The following is a 16983-nucleotide window of genomic DNA, read 5'->3' as shown; positions in this document are numbered from 1 at the left end:
TTCTAACCAAAACTCAACGGAATTCAATTTAATCATCAGGTTTTAAAGCTTACCTTTGAACCTAATTAAGTCTCTGAATTAATCCCTTGAGTTCCAAGCTACTAGCCTCCCAAACTCAAGCCTTGAGTTCCTCCCTTGACCCCAAAGAAGATCAGCTCTTCTTCTCATTCTTTTCTTAGCTTTTGTTTTCCTCTAGAGCTCCCAAAAGAAAATTCCAGTATATGCTCAAGTGAGTAAAGTGATGAACTACTCCTCAGCCAAGTCTATCCACCCTCAAATTACCTTTTTACCCCTTCCTCTAATAAAATTCCCATACTAACCTCAAGGGCAATTCCATCATTTGTCGTGTCCCGCTAATCCCTCGAGTATTCCTATAAATCCTTGTTTAACCCCGGCATGTCCAATTGATTACTAAATTACTACCCATTACTCCATAAATTTTGAACACATATTACATATCCAAAATACCCCTAGGCTCCTCTCGAGCCGGGTATTTGACCTTGTTGTGACTTTCTACCTAAATTGCTCCCTAAGATTGTCTCGGATCGTGCATCACAAATATATCACCACTCACACGTGGTAAAGATCACAATATACACAAATATTTCATTTATGCCCTCAACGGGCTAAAATTACAAACATGCCCCTAATAACCTAATGGGGCCCACATGCATATTTAATTCACCTAAACATGCATTTCTAATCACATACTCATCAAATTCACATATTAATATAATAAATCACTTATTGCCCTCCAGGCACACTAATCAAGGCCCTAAGCCTTATTAGCAAGTTTAGGACGCTACACTTTTTCTCCCCTAGAGCATATTCAATCAATTTCAGAGTCTCCAAAGTTAGACATGAAACCTTTGCCAAAAAGTTTATAATATGCTTTTCAAGGAGAGTCTGAAACCTTACCTGTTATCATATCATCTGCCTTAGATAAAGAACAAGAAGATAAATTGTTAGATGTCCTTAGAAAACATAAAGAAGCCATAGGTTGGACTATTTGAGACATTAAAGGAATTAGCCCATCCATATGTATGCATAGAATTCATCTAGAAGAGAATTCTAAAACCTCTCGAGAATGTCAAAGAAGGCTAAATCCAAATATGAAAGAAGTAGTTAGAGAAGAGGTTATTAAACTAATAGACATAGGTATCATTTACCCTATTTCTGATAGTCAATGGATTAGTCCAGTTCAAGTTGTGCCTAAGAAGTTTGGGATCACTGTTGTTAAAAATGAGAAAAATGAATTAATCCTTACTCGAGTACAAATGGGGTGGAGAGTGTGCATAGACTATAGAAAGCTAAATAATGTTACTAGAAAAAACCACTTTCCATTACCCTTTATTGATCAAATGCTTGAACGTTTAGCTGGCCATGCATATTATTGCTTTCTTGATGGGTATTTGGGATATAACCAAATCCCCATTACCCCAAAAGATCATGAAAATACTGCATTTACATGCCCTTTTGGGACTTTTGTTGTAACGCCCTAGTTACTCCAAGACCATCACATTTTGTACTTTAAAATAGTGCTTAACTCGCTAAACGAGTCATTAGGTTGTAAACGTGCATCTAGGTATTATTAACTGGCCAGGGTGAAAATCCCAGTCAAAAGGAATGGATATATTTTAATTAAAATGTTAAACTATACATGGGCCCATAAAAGTGTTTACAAAGTTATTTACAATCCAAAATGGTCGTTACAGTATAAAAGTTACAACCCGCTGACCTAAGCGGCAAAAATAGGGTTAAACCCTAGTTCCTTTGAGAAACACCTTAGCCGTGGTGGTCAAGCAGCCACATATGTACACATCACCACCTAAGCTCTCCACTCAAGGTTGGGTGAGCTTTTCTTTCCCTTTACATGCACCACACAGCACCCGTGAACCAAAGCTCAGCAAGAAAACTTATTACTGCATATATACAAGATTAATAAATCATTATGGGGCCTGCAGCCCTAATCATATGATGACTAGTAAGTCATTCTGGGTAGATTACTAATAAGTCACTCTTTGGATAGATGACTAATAAGTCTCTCTCTGAATGGATGACTAATAAGTCACTCCCTGGATAGATGACTAATAAGTCTCTCTCTGAATGGATGACTAATAAGTCACTCCCTGGATAGATGACTAATAAGTCATTCTTTGGGGTCTCGCACCCCAAACCATGTGACATTTAGTCACTTGAGCCTTTTTGGCCCTGAATCTAAGTAACTAGCCTTTAGACTAGACCAGCGCTTTAGTTTTCTTCGATCAATAGGTCGGTCAAGCATTTAATGCTAATGTTGATTAGATCTAATCATTTCGGCCTGCGTTAAACACATTAATGCCACTCTTGACTCATAAGCCAATACCATACGACCAATGCTCAGTACTACTGCCGATCATGACTGATAAGTCAAGACTTCACGACCAGAACTAACACCAATGTCGTTTCTGACTAATAAGTCAGTGCCATTCACAAATAAGCAAAGTTGCTAAGCATTTACAATGCATTCAATGTCCATATATAGAGCACTCAACATGCCTCATCAATAACCATGCATGTCACATACTGGGTGCAGTTTTCTTACCTCTGGTTCGAGCGTGAAATAATAAAAGAACAACCCTTGAGAACGATCGGTCCTTAAGTCCCTTAGCGGTCACCTAATCATAACCAAATATGAAATCCCATCAATAAAATAATTAATAAAAGGTTCATGGTCTAAAACCTCGCTCCCATGACCTCGAATCCTACTAAAATGGTTAGTAGATTCGATCCTGAGCCTTAAGAAATGAAAACATGCGCTTAAAACTCATCCTGGCACAAAAAGAATGGGCTTGTCGCGACCTGCCCCCCAGGGGCCGCGGCGCGCCCCCAAGATAGAGAGCCCCTGTCTGGGGTGCCAGGGGTGGGTCGCGACGCGCCTGCTAGACAGAGCCCAGGGGTGGGTAGTAGTAGTTTGTAGTATGTTAGATTCTGTGGATTTCGGTTCAAGACGGGACTTAGTTGGAAACTCGTAGCAATAGTTATGGATTTTATAAGTTTAACCTATAGTTTAGAAATATTAATTATAACATAAGGTTTGATTAATATTGCTGGTCCTAGATATATTATTTATTATAATCTAAGGTTTAGATAGAACCATTAAGAGCATGACACTTGTCATAGTTATGCTTATTTGAGGATTTAAGCATTTTAAATGGATAATTATAATAGAAGAATCTAGAAGCTCTAGAACCTTCCAGAATCTGTTAGGATCAAATTATGACTCAATCAAAGTTGTTATCCAATTCAATTTATGCTAAAAAAGTGCAATTACATGTTTAATATATTCACATATGCCGATATATCGCAACATAGGGGTCAATTTATCGCCTAACGGAAGATACGGAAAACACATCGATTTTGCACGAACGAAACCACGATCACTCGGGACATAGGGCCAGGCGATACATCGCCTAGGGTGGATGATATATCGGCCCTAGGACCATATTTTCAAACTTCGTAGAATCCGAGCTTGATTCATTCCTTAACCTCTTGACTTGCCTTTGAACGTTTTTGACCAAGTCTTAAGCGTCTGGTTGACCGAATATTCAAATATTTTTCATTCAATATTCATTATTTTATTCAAGCTAAAAGGAGATATTTTCATTCCTTGAACTCTATAAATAGACCTAGTACCCAGCCATTTCTGTCATTCTTCAAGCTGTGTTCAGAGCCTTCAAGCTGCTAGGGTTTCTATTGAGAAATACACTTGGGTTTTGGGATAAAAGCTTTATCATATTAAGCTTTATAAACACTTGGGTTGTGAGATAAAGTGTGTTTTCGATATTGAGGTGTAGATCGGTTCTAGTTCATCCAAGGTAATATTATTCATAAGTTCTATTCTTTATGATTCCTTAGTTTTCCTTAAGTTTCTTTCAGATCCTAACTTCTGTTTATGGTTTCGTGGTTAGGTGTTTAAGTTCCTAGACATTAAGGTTGTCGGTAAGTTTCTTTCTTTGATGGTTTAGTTTCCTTTCATCTTCTTTTCTATAGATACTCATATGTTTTTATGTTGGTCTTAGGAGTGTTCCAAACCCCGTCCTTGTTCTCAAATATCCCGGTGTTGGTAAGGAAAATAAGATAGATTTTACGTGCTTATATGTTATGATATGTATATGTTTATGTTATGATATATATATATATGTATAGTATGTCTTATAGTCCTTGGGCATATGACTTGTTAAGATAACAAGCCCCAAGAATGGATGATTGGGCATATGACTTGCTTGGATAAGGAAGCCCCAAGAAGTTATATTGGGCATATGACTTGTTTAGCTAACAAACCCCAATAGTTTATATTGGCCATTAATGTTGTAGTCATATATGATATATGTGTTTATAGTCATGTGTGTTATAGTGTATGTTTATGATATAGTCTTATGTTTATGGTTTATGATGTATATTTTTAGTAGATTTTCCTTGTTGGGCATTAGGATCATTCCTTTATTTTTAGTGTGATGCAGGAAAAATGAATATGGAAGGCGAAAGGATTCTTGGCAGCTTGACTTGTGTGTTGAGGATGAATGGATTGGATGGACTGCGTGTCGATTGAGGATGACGTTATTTATTTTTAGTCTTTTAAAACATGTTTTAATTCCGCATTTAATTTTTTTTTAAAACAATCAAAGTTTATGTTTTGTTTTATGTTTTCTAAACAATGGGATCCCATACTATATTTACATCTTATTTTGTAATTTGCACAATATTTATTTGGGGTTTTCAATAAAGTTATGATTATTTTCTTATGTATGTTTTCCGAAAAATAGTAGCTATGTCTAGTAGTTTAATGGTCCAAGGTCTTAGAAATAGTTGGGTCATTACATCAAGTCGCGACTTGCATGAACTCGGTTGCGACTTGACCCCACGAACCCAGCTCCCCTACATATTTCTTAATTCAAACTCAGCCACACCTTCAAAACCATCCCAAAATCACTACCAAACATCAATACAACATTTCCACCAGTTTAACAACAAAACCCAAGCCTTAAACCACCCAAAACATCACCACATATCCAATTACCCAATCAAACTATCAAGCTTACAAACCAAACTAAAAATAGAGCAAACCTTGAAACTTCAATCTAAAAAACTTTACCTCAGATATAGATTGAACCCTTCCAACTGCTGAACTAAGATCCTAAGCTCACAAGCCTTAATCCTCTAGCTTGAATTCTCAAGTTTAGCTTCAAAATTCTAACCCGAGAGAGAGAGAGAGAGAGAGAGAGAGAGAGAGAGAGAGAGAGAAAAGATGCTCGAGAGAGAAAAGAGATAAGCAACTCTATTTTACCTTAGACCCTTCCACAGCCATCCAAGCTTAAGCATATCTAATGGCTAAAAGACCAAAATGCCCCTAGGGTCATTTAAAACCTTCACAGCCACCCAAGGGAAAAATTGTCATTTCTCACATATCCCGTTAATCATAATTAACGTCCTCCAATTCTCGTTATTCCCAATATCCTTAAATATTTATTATATCATATCCCATTACCCCGTTTATTCCCAGTAATGTACTAAGCATCAAATTACCCCCAGACTCACCCCGAGCCTAGTAATTAGCCCCGTTATGACCAAACTGCTAACTTGCAACCTAGGATCGTCTCATGTCGAATAGCTCGAACATATCAACATAATAATGTGGTCTCACACATAAATCACATACATGCACATAAATATACAATTATGCTCTTAACAAGTCAAAATTACAAAAATGCCCTTCTAATAAGAAGTGGTCCCACATGCATGCGATTATCATCATATCATAATATAACTCACATAATCACATAATTGCATATTAAATCAATTATGGACCTCTTGGCCCCCTAATCCAAGCATTAAGCCACATTAGAGAGTTTGGGACATTACATTTGCCTATCGTCGCATGCCTTTTGGATTATGCAATGCACCTGCAACTTTTCAAAGGTGTATGATTTCAATTTTTTCTGACATGGTTGAAAGGTTCCTTGAAGTATTTATGGATGATTTTTCTGTGTTTGGATCTTCCTTTGATGAATGTTTGCACCATCTTTCTCTTGTCTTGAGTCATTGTAAAGATAAAAATCTTGTGCTTAACTGGGAAAAATGCCATTTTATGGTTAAAAAAAGAATTGTTTTAGGACATGTGATTTCGTCTGAGGGAATAGAAGTTGATAAAACTAAAGTTGATCTTATTTCAAAACTTCCCCCGCCTAAAACTGTGAAAGAAATTAGACCATTCTTAGGTCATGCTAGTTTTTATAGAAGATTTATAAAAGACTTTAGAAAAATTTCTTGGCCTTTATGCCATTTACTTGGAAAAGAAAATGCTTTTGTCTTTGATAATGATTTCCATGTTGCCTTTGATAAACTAAAATATATTTTGACTACTGCACCCATTATTTGACCTCCTGATTGGAAAATACATTTTGAAATAATGTGTGATGCTTCTGATTATGTTATAGGTGTTGTCTTAGGACAAAGACTTGAAAAAATATCTCATGTAATTTACTATGCTAGAAAAACTTTAAATGATGCTCAATTAAATTATTTCACAACCGAGAAAGAATTGCTTGTTGTTGTTTTTGCATTGGAGAAATTTAGATCTTGTTTGTTAGGTTATAAAATTATTGTCTATTCTGATCATGCTGCATTAACATATCTCTTGACGAAAAAATATGCTAAGTCTCATTTAGTCCGTTGGATCCTACTTTTTTAAGAATTTGACTTAGAAATACGTGATAAAAAATGGTCTAAAATATTGTTGTTGATCATTTGTCTATGCTAGTTTTGTTGAAAATACTCATGAATGCACTCCTATCACTGAAACATTTCTTGATGAACAGTTGATGCATGTTTCTTCCTTGCATTAGTATGCTGATATTGTTAATTATTTGGTCACAAAAGAAATACCATCTCATTGGTCTAAGCATGATAAATCTAAATTTTATTATGAGGTGAAAAACTTTATTTGGGATGACCCTTACTTGTTTAAATACTGCCCTGATCAAATAATTAGAAGATGCATTCCAAATTGTGACCAACCTAAAATCATATTTTTTTGTCATGATCATGCACGTGGAGGACATTTTAGTGGTAAGAAACAACTGCTAAAAATTTTCAATGTGGTTTTTATTGGCCTACTATCTTTCATGATACATATATTTATTGTAAATCTTGTGAACATTGCCAAAAGTTAGGAAGTTTAACTAGACGAAACATGATGCCTTTGAATACAATTCTTATCATTGACATATTTGATGTTTGGGGCATTGATTTTATGGGACCATTTCGTAACTCTTTTGGTAATCTTTATATTCTTGTTGGAGTTGATTATGTGTCTAAAGGGGTTGAAGCTATTGCATGCCACACCAATGACCACAAAGCTGTGCTTCGATTTTTGAAAGAAAATATATTTTACCATTTTGGTTCACCACGCGCTATCATTAGTGATAAGCCATTTGAACATTTTATGAAACAATATGACGTTACACATAAAGTATCAACACACAAACTAGTGGTCAAGTTGAAGTGTATAATAGGGAAGTTAAGCACATTATAGAGAAAACTATTTATCTAACTAGGAAAGATTAGTCCTTAAGATTCACTGATGCATTATGGTCGTATCGTACCGCGTACAAAACGCCCATTGGCATGTCACCCTACAGACTTGTGTATGGGAAGGCGTGCTACTTACCTGTTGAGTTTATACATAGAGCCTTTTAGGCTATTAAGTAGTTAAATTTTTCTGTAGACAAGGCAAGTGAGAAAAGAAAGCTTCAACTAAATGAACTAGACAAAATTAGGAATGATGCATATAACTATTTAAAAATGATAAGGATTGTATGAAATTTTACCATGATAAAATATTTTGAGAAAAGATTTTTCTCCATGCCAGAAAGTCCTTTTATACAACTCCCGGTTGCATTTATATTTCCAGGAAATTTACGTTCTAGGTGGCCCGGTCCCTATATTGTTCGAGTCATTTTTCCACATGGGGCTATTGAAATTGAAAATCCTAACAATGGTGATATTTTTAAAGTTAATGGACAAAAATTAAAACCATTTTTAGAATTAAAAACTGATGAAGTGGATGAAATCCTCCTTGAGGATCCTATTTACCAAGTTATTTGATTGCCTGTGATTACTCTTTGTAACTTGTGTTCTATTTGTTTTAATGTTTGTTTATTTTTATGTGTGATTTAATTTGTGTTACTTGTATCTATTACTCTCTTGACGATGCACCACATCAAGGTACGACCATTCTAAACTCTAACCTCTTGTAAATTTTAATTTATATTTATATTTTGACACATTGAGAACAATGATTAAATTAAGTTTGGGGGTGGTGAGTTTATATGGTTATTATTCTTAGGAGAGCATGTGTCTTATTGTGTTTTGTGAAAAAAATTGTGTTTCGTATTGTTTTGTTTAAATATATATATATATATATATATATATAAAAAAACTTTGGTGATATCTTTTAATTCCAATGATAAGAACCTTAATTGAGTGTGATTGTAGTTCTCTTGAAAATATAAATATTTCTTAAGCTTTATTTCTAATTATTGGGTCAATTTTGAATAAATTATATATATATATATAGATTTTTCATAATAGAACACTTATAATTTTTATAAGTTTAAATGAAAAATAATTGTTCTTAAAAATATAATTTAGAAAGCAAGATTGACTATTTGATTAAATACATAAGCTTAATCTATATTCATAAGTTTTTTAGAGCTATTATCATTGTGCAATTTTTGAGGAAATACTTAAGATATCACCAATAAAAAAAATTGTGTGTTTAAATTTTTCTTTTGCTTGAGGACTAGCAAAACTTTAAGTTTGGGGGTAGGATAACTCTACAAAATAGAGTTATTTTACCATATTTTATATGCTAATTGTTGTTTAGTTCTTAAGTTTTTAAGTAATTTATTAAGTTTTTAAGTAATTTTGAATTTATTAGTCTTATTTTAATTTTTTAGATTTTTATATGTTTTTATAGATATTTTATTATAATATGTTGTAGTTTAATTATTTGAAATTAGTGTTGTGTGATTAGTGGTCAAAAGTGCATATTTATTAATCTTAAAGATCAAATTAAATTGAGTCTTAATTAATATTTTCAAGATATTAATGGAATAAATTTTACAATTGAAAATATTTAGTTTAGATTTAATTTGATTTATTTTTGCAAGAATTATGTTGCATTTTTGTAACGACCCAACTATCTATAAGACTTAGATCATTAACCCTACTAGACATAACTACTACTTTGAAGAGACATACATGAGAAAATTCATAACTTTATTGAAAAACTTTAAAATAATATTTGTAATACATAAATGAGCTCATTGTTTTAAAATAAAACATAACTTTAAATAAAATTGTTTACAAAGCTAAATGCAGAAAAATACATAAAAACGTAATTTAAAGAGACTAAAACAAAAAAAAAACGTTGTCATCGAATCAACACGCAACCCATCCATTCCATACACACACCAAGCTTCCAAGAATCCTTCCGCCTTTGCATCTATTTTCCTGCATCACACTAAAAGAAAAGGAATGAGCCTAATGCCCAGCAAGGAAAACTACTAACAACATAAATCATACACATAAAATTATATCATAAATATATACTATAAACATATCATAACATATTCTATAGACATATCATAACATATACTATAAACATATGACTCTAAAAACGTGTACCCTATAGGACTATACTACTAATGGTCATTATGACATGTGATAAACCATCTACGTCCCCTGTCTAATATTTGTGGTAGGTTAGATCACATGTAGTGTATGATAACCTATCTAGGTCCCCTGCCTAATATTTGAGGTAGGGTGAATCATAACATAACATATTAAAACATAAACTTATCATAACGTATTATACATAAACATAACATATAAGCATAACATATCATACAAACATACAAGATCTATCCTATTTTTCTTACCAAAACCGAGATATGGGAACAAATGCAGGACTTGGAACACTCTTAAACCAATAATAAGAATAGTGTTAAAAGAAAGAGATGAAAAGAATAAAACTAAACCACCAAGAGGAAACTTACCAAAAAGACACCTTAAGTTCAAAGAACTTAAAAACCTAACCACAAAACCATAACAAAAGTTAGAACCTAAATGAAAACTAAAGAAACTAAGGAATCAAACAGGATTGAACTTAAGAATAAGGGTACCTTTGTTGACCTTATGGATAGGTCTAACTCCAATACCGAAATGCGCTAATCCTCACTTCCCAAAGTGTTTATAAAGCTTATGAATGGCAAAGCTTTTTCCCCAACTCAAGTGTTTATCACTCTTATGGTCTCACAAACACCTTGGAGTCTGATCACTGCTGAAGAGTAAGTGAAAGGGCTGGGTCCTAAGTCCTATTTATAGAGTTCTAGGAATAAAAATCTTCTTTTTGGCTTTGAATAAAAATAATGAATTTAATTGAAGATATTTGAATATTCGTCAATCAGAGGCTGAAGACTTGGTCAAAACTATCAGAGGTAGGTCTAAGGAGTCAAAGTTATTTTAAAAAAAAATTAAAAACAAAAATAAAAAAATATCTAATATAGGCGATATATCTCCCCTATGTGGCGATATATCGGCTGGCCCCTAGTCCTGAGTCTCCATTCGTACGATCGTGCAACGTCAACGTGTTTTTTCGTATTATTCTCCAAGCGATATATCGGCTCCAATGCTGCGATATATCGGCATACGTGATTATTTTAAACACATAATTGCACTTTTTCAGCATAATTAAGGTTGGATAAATACTTTGACTGAGTCAAACTACGACCCTAACAGTTTCTGGTGAAGACTAAGTCTTATATTTCCTTATTTTATCATTAAAATAATAATTCCTTAATAATCATGCTTATGACAAGTGTCATATTCTTATTGGCTTCATCTAAACCTTAGGTTATAATAAATAATACACTTAGGACCAGCAATATTAATCAAACCTTATGTTATAATTAATATTCTTAAACTATAGGTTAAAATCCATAACTATTGCTAGGAGTTTCCAACTAAGTCCCGGTTTGAACCAAAATCCACGAAATCTAAAATACTACAACTACTAGCTAGTCACTAAGTAAACATTCTGGGACTCTACAATTCTCCCCTACTACAAAGAATTTTGTCCCCAAAATTTACTTACCAAACAATTCCGGATACCGAGCTTGCATGTCTTCCTCCAACTCCCACGTTGCCTACCGTTCAGAACTATTTCTCCATAGGACTTTGACTATCAGAATACTCTTAGACCGTAATTCTTTCATCCCTCCATCTAGGATGCTAACCGGCTGTTCCTCGTAACTCAAGTCTTTCTGGAGTGCTATCGTATCATACTTGAGGATGTGAGATGGGTCTGACACATATCTACGCAACATCGAGATGTGGAACACATTGTGACTATCTACCAGAGCTGGCGATAGGGCTAATCTTTATGCAAATGCTCCCACTTTGTCCAATATCTCAAAAGGACCTATAAACCTGGGACTAAGCTTGCCTTTCTTCCCGAACCGCTTCACACCTTTCATAGGAGATATTCTTAAGAAGACTTGATCTTCGACTTTGAATTTCACATCACACCGCTTGGCATCCGCATAACTTTTCTGACAGCTCTGAGCAGCGAGCCTACGCTTTCTAATTAGTGCTATTGCATCCTGAGCTTCTCTAACAGCTTCGGGTCCAATTAGTTGCCTTTCTCCTACCTCATCCCAATGTAGCGACGAGCGACACCTCCTTCCATAAAGTAGCTCGTAAGGTGCCATCCCGATCATTGACTGGTAGCTATTGTTGTAGGAGAATTCTATCAGCGGTAATTACTTACTCCATGATCCTCCGAAATCAAGTACACAAGCGCGCAACATGTCTTCTAAAATCTGTATAGTACGCTTGGACTGGCCGTCTATTTGAGGATGAAATGTTGTACAAAGACTTAACTTGGTACCCATATCTTGCTGCAAGCTTCTCCAAAATCTCGATGTAAACACCGATCCTCTATCAGACACTATTGTCTTGGGGATTCCATGCAGTCTTACTATCTCTTGAACATATATATCTGCGTATTGCTCAGCCGTGTATGAAGTCTTGACTGGTAGAAAATGAGCTGACTTGGTTAATCTATCTATTACTACCCAAGCGGAGTCGTGTTTCTTATTTGTTCGAGGCAAACCCATCATGAAATCCATTACTATGTCGTCCCATTTCCATTCTGGAATGCTGAGTGGTTGCAATATGCCTGCAGGCCACTGATGTTCTACTTTCACTTGATGGCATACCAAACATTTAGACACGTACTCCGCTATATCCTTCTTCATTCCTGGCCACCAATACATTGCCTTGATGTCGTGAGTCATCTTAGTCGACCCTGGCTGAGCTGAGTATGGGGTATTGTGCGCTTCTTCTAAAATCTTCACCTTAATCCCTTGATCATTTGGCACGCATACCTGATCCTTATATCTTAATAACCCCTGACTTGATATTGAGAAATTCGTGGCCTTCCCTTCTTTAACTGCATCCATATGTGTTACTAACGTGTCATCACGCACTTGCCCATTCTGTATATCTTCTAACAGACTTGACTGAATGGACAAGTTAGCCAGTTTACCAATGACTACTTCTATTCCAGCATTGATCAGCTCCTGCTGTAGCGGCTTTTCTATTCCAGCTAACGCTGCTAGACTTCCATAATTCTTCTTACTTAGTGCATCAGCAACTACGTTTGCCTTTCCCGGGTGGTATAAAATATCGCAGTCATAATCTTTCACTAGCTCTAACCACCTGCGCTGCCTTTTGTTGAGCTCCTTCTAAGTGAAGAAATACTTTAAGCTTTTGTGGTCCGTATAAATCTCACACCATTCTCTATAAAGATAGTGGCACCAGATTTTCAACGCAAAAACCACCGCTGCCAACTCCATATCATGTGTTGGATAGCGTTGCTCGTACTCCTTCAGCTTCCTTGAGGCGTAGGCTATCACCTTGTCGTTCTGCATCAGCACACAACCCAATCCTTGCTTCAACGCATCACAATAGACTACAAACTTGTCATTGAGTATCGATACACAAAGTACTGGTGCTGAGCATAGCTTATCCTTAAGCAACTGGAAGCTCTCTTCACACTTATCATTCCAGTTGAACCTCTGCTGCTTCCGAGTCAGGTAGGTGAGCAGAGTGGCTATCTTAGAAAAACCTTCTATGAACCTCCGATAATAACCTGCTAATCCCAGAAAACTTCTTACTTCAGACGCATTCTTTGGTCTTGGCCAATCCTTCACAGCCTCTACTTTAGATGGATCTACAGCAATCCCGTCCTTGGATACTATGTGGCCGAGAAATGCTACTTGTGAAAGCCAAAATTTGCACTTCTTGAACTTGGCGTAAAGCTGATGCTCCTTTAGTCGCAGCAAGATCAACCTTAAATATTTCTCATGCTCGACTTTATCCTTTGAGTACATTAAGATATCATCAATGAATACTACGACAAATTAATCCAAGTAGTCCTTAAAGACCCTATTCATTAAATCCATAAACGCGGCTGGAGCATTGGTAAGACCGAAAGACATAACTAGAAACTCGTAATGCCCATAACGAGTTCTAAAAGCTGTCTTAGGAACAGCCTCTTCCCGTACCTTGAGCTAATGATACCCGGACCGTAAGTCAATCTTTGAGAACACGGTCGCTCCTCGGAGTTGATCAAACTAGTCATCAATCCGGGGTAGCGGGTACTTATTCTTAATCGTCACCTTATTCAGCTCGTGGTAATCTATGCACATCCGCATACTGCCGTCCTTCTTTTTCACAAACAAAATCGGTGCTCCCCATGGCGAATGGCTCGGTCTAATGAAACCCAAGTCTAGGAGTTCTTGTAGCTGTGTTTTTAACTCCTTGAGTTCGGTAGGTGCCATCCGGTATGGTGCCTTGGAGATAGGCTCAGTGCCCGGTACTAGCTCGATTATGAAGTCAATTTCCTGAGTCGGCGACAATCCTGGCAAGTCGTCAGGAAATACCTCTAGAAATTCCCTTACAATATGCACATCTTCGACCTTTAGTGGTGTTTCCTTTACCACATCTGTAACGCTAGCTAAGAATGCTTGACATCCTTTTTCTATCATCTTCTGAGCTTTAAGTGATGAAATAAGTGGTGTGCGTAGACCTGAAACCTTTCCCATAAAACATAGCCTCTGGCTGTCAGGAGTCTCGAACATCACTTTATTACGTTTGCAGTCGATGGTTGCGCCATGCTTTGCTAGCCAGTCCATTCCCAGTATCACGTCGAAGTCTTTAATCTCTAGTTCTATCAGGTCTCCTTCTAGTTCTATGTCCTCTATCTTGATCAGTACGCCTCGTACTATCCGTGATGATAGGACTACTTCTCCCGAAGGTAATTCTGTTACAAACCTAGTTCTAAATTTTTCACAAGGTTTGTATAATTTCTCTATCATTCCTAACGAGATATACTAATGAGTGGCTCCTGAATCAAATAATACATAACATATATTATGGAGGATAAAAACCTGACCTGTAACTACTTTATTGCTAGCGTCAGCTTCTCCTTGGGTTAGGGCAAAAACCCTGGCAGGAACCATCTTGTCATCCTTTTTCCCCTCTGCCTTGAGCTGGGGACAATCTCTCTTCCGGTGTCCTTCCTGACCATAGTTGTATCATCCCTTGGTGTTTGCACGACACTCACCAGGATGTTTCTTTTGGCACTTAGCACATTGCGGGTACTCTACATAACTCGACCTATTGTCTCCATTGTTTGTCCGCGCCTTTTTATCATTATTGGACCGCTTGTTGTCAGGATGCCGTCTCTTCTGACCATTACTATTATTGGACTGCTGGTTGTTGTTGTTGTGGTTGTTCTGACCATTCTGAGGTTGATTTGACTGCTTAGGTTCAGAATTACTAGCCTCCTCTTTACTAACATTTTCCTGGAGCCTTTCCACTTCTATTGTCGTTTCTATAACATCGACATAAGTAGTATTTCCCGGGTTTGCTAGCTTAACCCCTAGCTCAATATTTGGTCGAAGTCCTCTAACGAACTTGGTCACCCTCAGGAAATCAGTTGGAACCATCTTAGATGCAAACTTAGCTAATTGGTCGAACTGCCGAGCATATTCTGCTACCGTTAAGTTGCCTTGCTTTAGGCTAGCAAATTCCTCGACCCTTGAAGCAATGACAGCTGAATTGTAGTACTTTTTGTGGAACAGCTCCACAAATCTGGTCCAAGTCATGGTGGCGACATCGTGGGTCTGCTGTACTAGGTCCCACCATATTCTTGCATCCTTCTTGAGCAGAGACGAAACACAGGATATGCGGTCCGCGTTGCCGAGATTCATATGTGATAGGATTGGCTCCATATTTCTGAGCCATTCTTCCGCCTCAAAGGGGTCGGTTGTCCCTTCAAAGTTTGGAGCGTGTTGCTTACGAAACTGCTCATAGATGGCTCCATATGTTGAGCTGGGTATGACGCATAGTTCGCCATTGGCCATCCCCCATAAGGACTAAGTTGTTGGGGTGCTGGAGCCATTTGCTGGGGTTGTGGTTGCGGCTGAGGCGGAGGCTGAGGCTGAGCCTGTTGGCGCTGTTGCTGCAGTAATTCCTCAACTTGTCGTCGTAGTCTGGAAACTTTCGCAGTGTTGTCAACCGGCGGCGGCGGCGGTGCATTCCGGTTGGCATTTGCACGCCTTCCCCTTTTGTGAACTGGAGGACATTGCCATTGGTGCGAGCAGATCTTCTGAGCGACATCTTCAGCAAAGTTCTAATAGTTGAGAAAAACATGTTAGAACTTACCTTAATAGGCTCTAAGGTAAAAACTTAATCTAAGCAAACATAACTCAGACCTATTAATTATGACTTTTTATGAAAACAATTATATAAGCCTTCTTTATAATTAGGGTGTGTTTCTAATTATCCTATACGGCTTAATTCTCAGGCTCAAAACTCATCGTTGTTCCAAAGTTAACCATACTGAGGGAGGGCTGGGATCAGTAAAATCGTTCTCACTACTATGGTCTCCTATCTCTCAATATAGAGAACTTGGTTCATTGATTTGTATCCACCCTCACCGAACTTAGTCATTATTTATTATGATTGCAAAAAAAAAATTAAACTCATACATGTCATCAAAATAACAATGATATTAATTTGGAAAAACAGTTTTCACTATGTACAATCATAAAGGCAAAATAATAAATAAAAAAAATAAAAAAAACTAATCTATTCTAAAAATCGGGATCTTCTACATCAGATCCTTCATCTAACATGTCATCATCTATCTCTTCATAATCATCATTTTCGTGAGCCTCAAAAATTCCTCTTGGAAGATTTGTAAAGATTCTATTATTTTGTTCTTGTGTGAATTGGAATTCCATCTTAGATGTAAACCTAATTATGAGAAAATAATATCTCATGGCCGGTGGTATTTCATCTTCAACATCTATTGTCTCCCATATTTCTTCCAAAGCAGCAATTACAAAAGGAAAATCTCTAAAAAGCCTAATTACTAAAATATATTGCTCCGTAGCTCTCATCATTATTTGCTTAGTTGTTTGGAGATGAACTATTTGATTATGGAATAAAAGAAATCTCTGAGTGATTCTCTCCAATATTCCTACTGTATTTCTTGGCTCTCTAATCCTTTTTAAGGCTTTAATGGCTCGAATATCGTTATATGATAAAACTCCATCCATATCTTAACTGAAAACATAAGACTAAAACGTTAGCTATAACACATAAACATAATAACTAAAACATAAATACTTACATTGGCGGTTAGATTCGGAGTTTGAGCGTGTGTATCAAGGAGAATTTCATGTAAATGGACAGTTGCTCTGATATCAGCTGTAACAACCCAACTATCTATAATAAGACTTAGATCATTAACCCTACTAGACATAACTACTACTTTGAAGAGACATACATGAGAAAATTCATAAC

The sequence above is a fragment of the Humulus lupulus genome, chromosome 2, assembly GCF_963169125.1.
Source record: "Humulus lupulus chromosome 2, drHumLupu1.1, whole genome shotgun sequence".
NCBI lineage: Eukaryota > Viridiplantae > Streptophyta > Magnoliopsida > Rosales > Cannabaceae > Humulus > Humulus lupulus.
The sequence above is the reverse complement of the archived record's forward strand: the minus strand, read 5'-3'. Positions refer to the sequence as shown.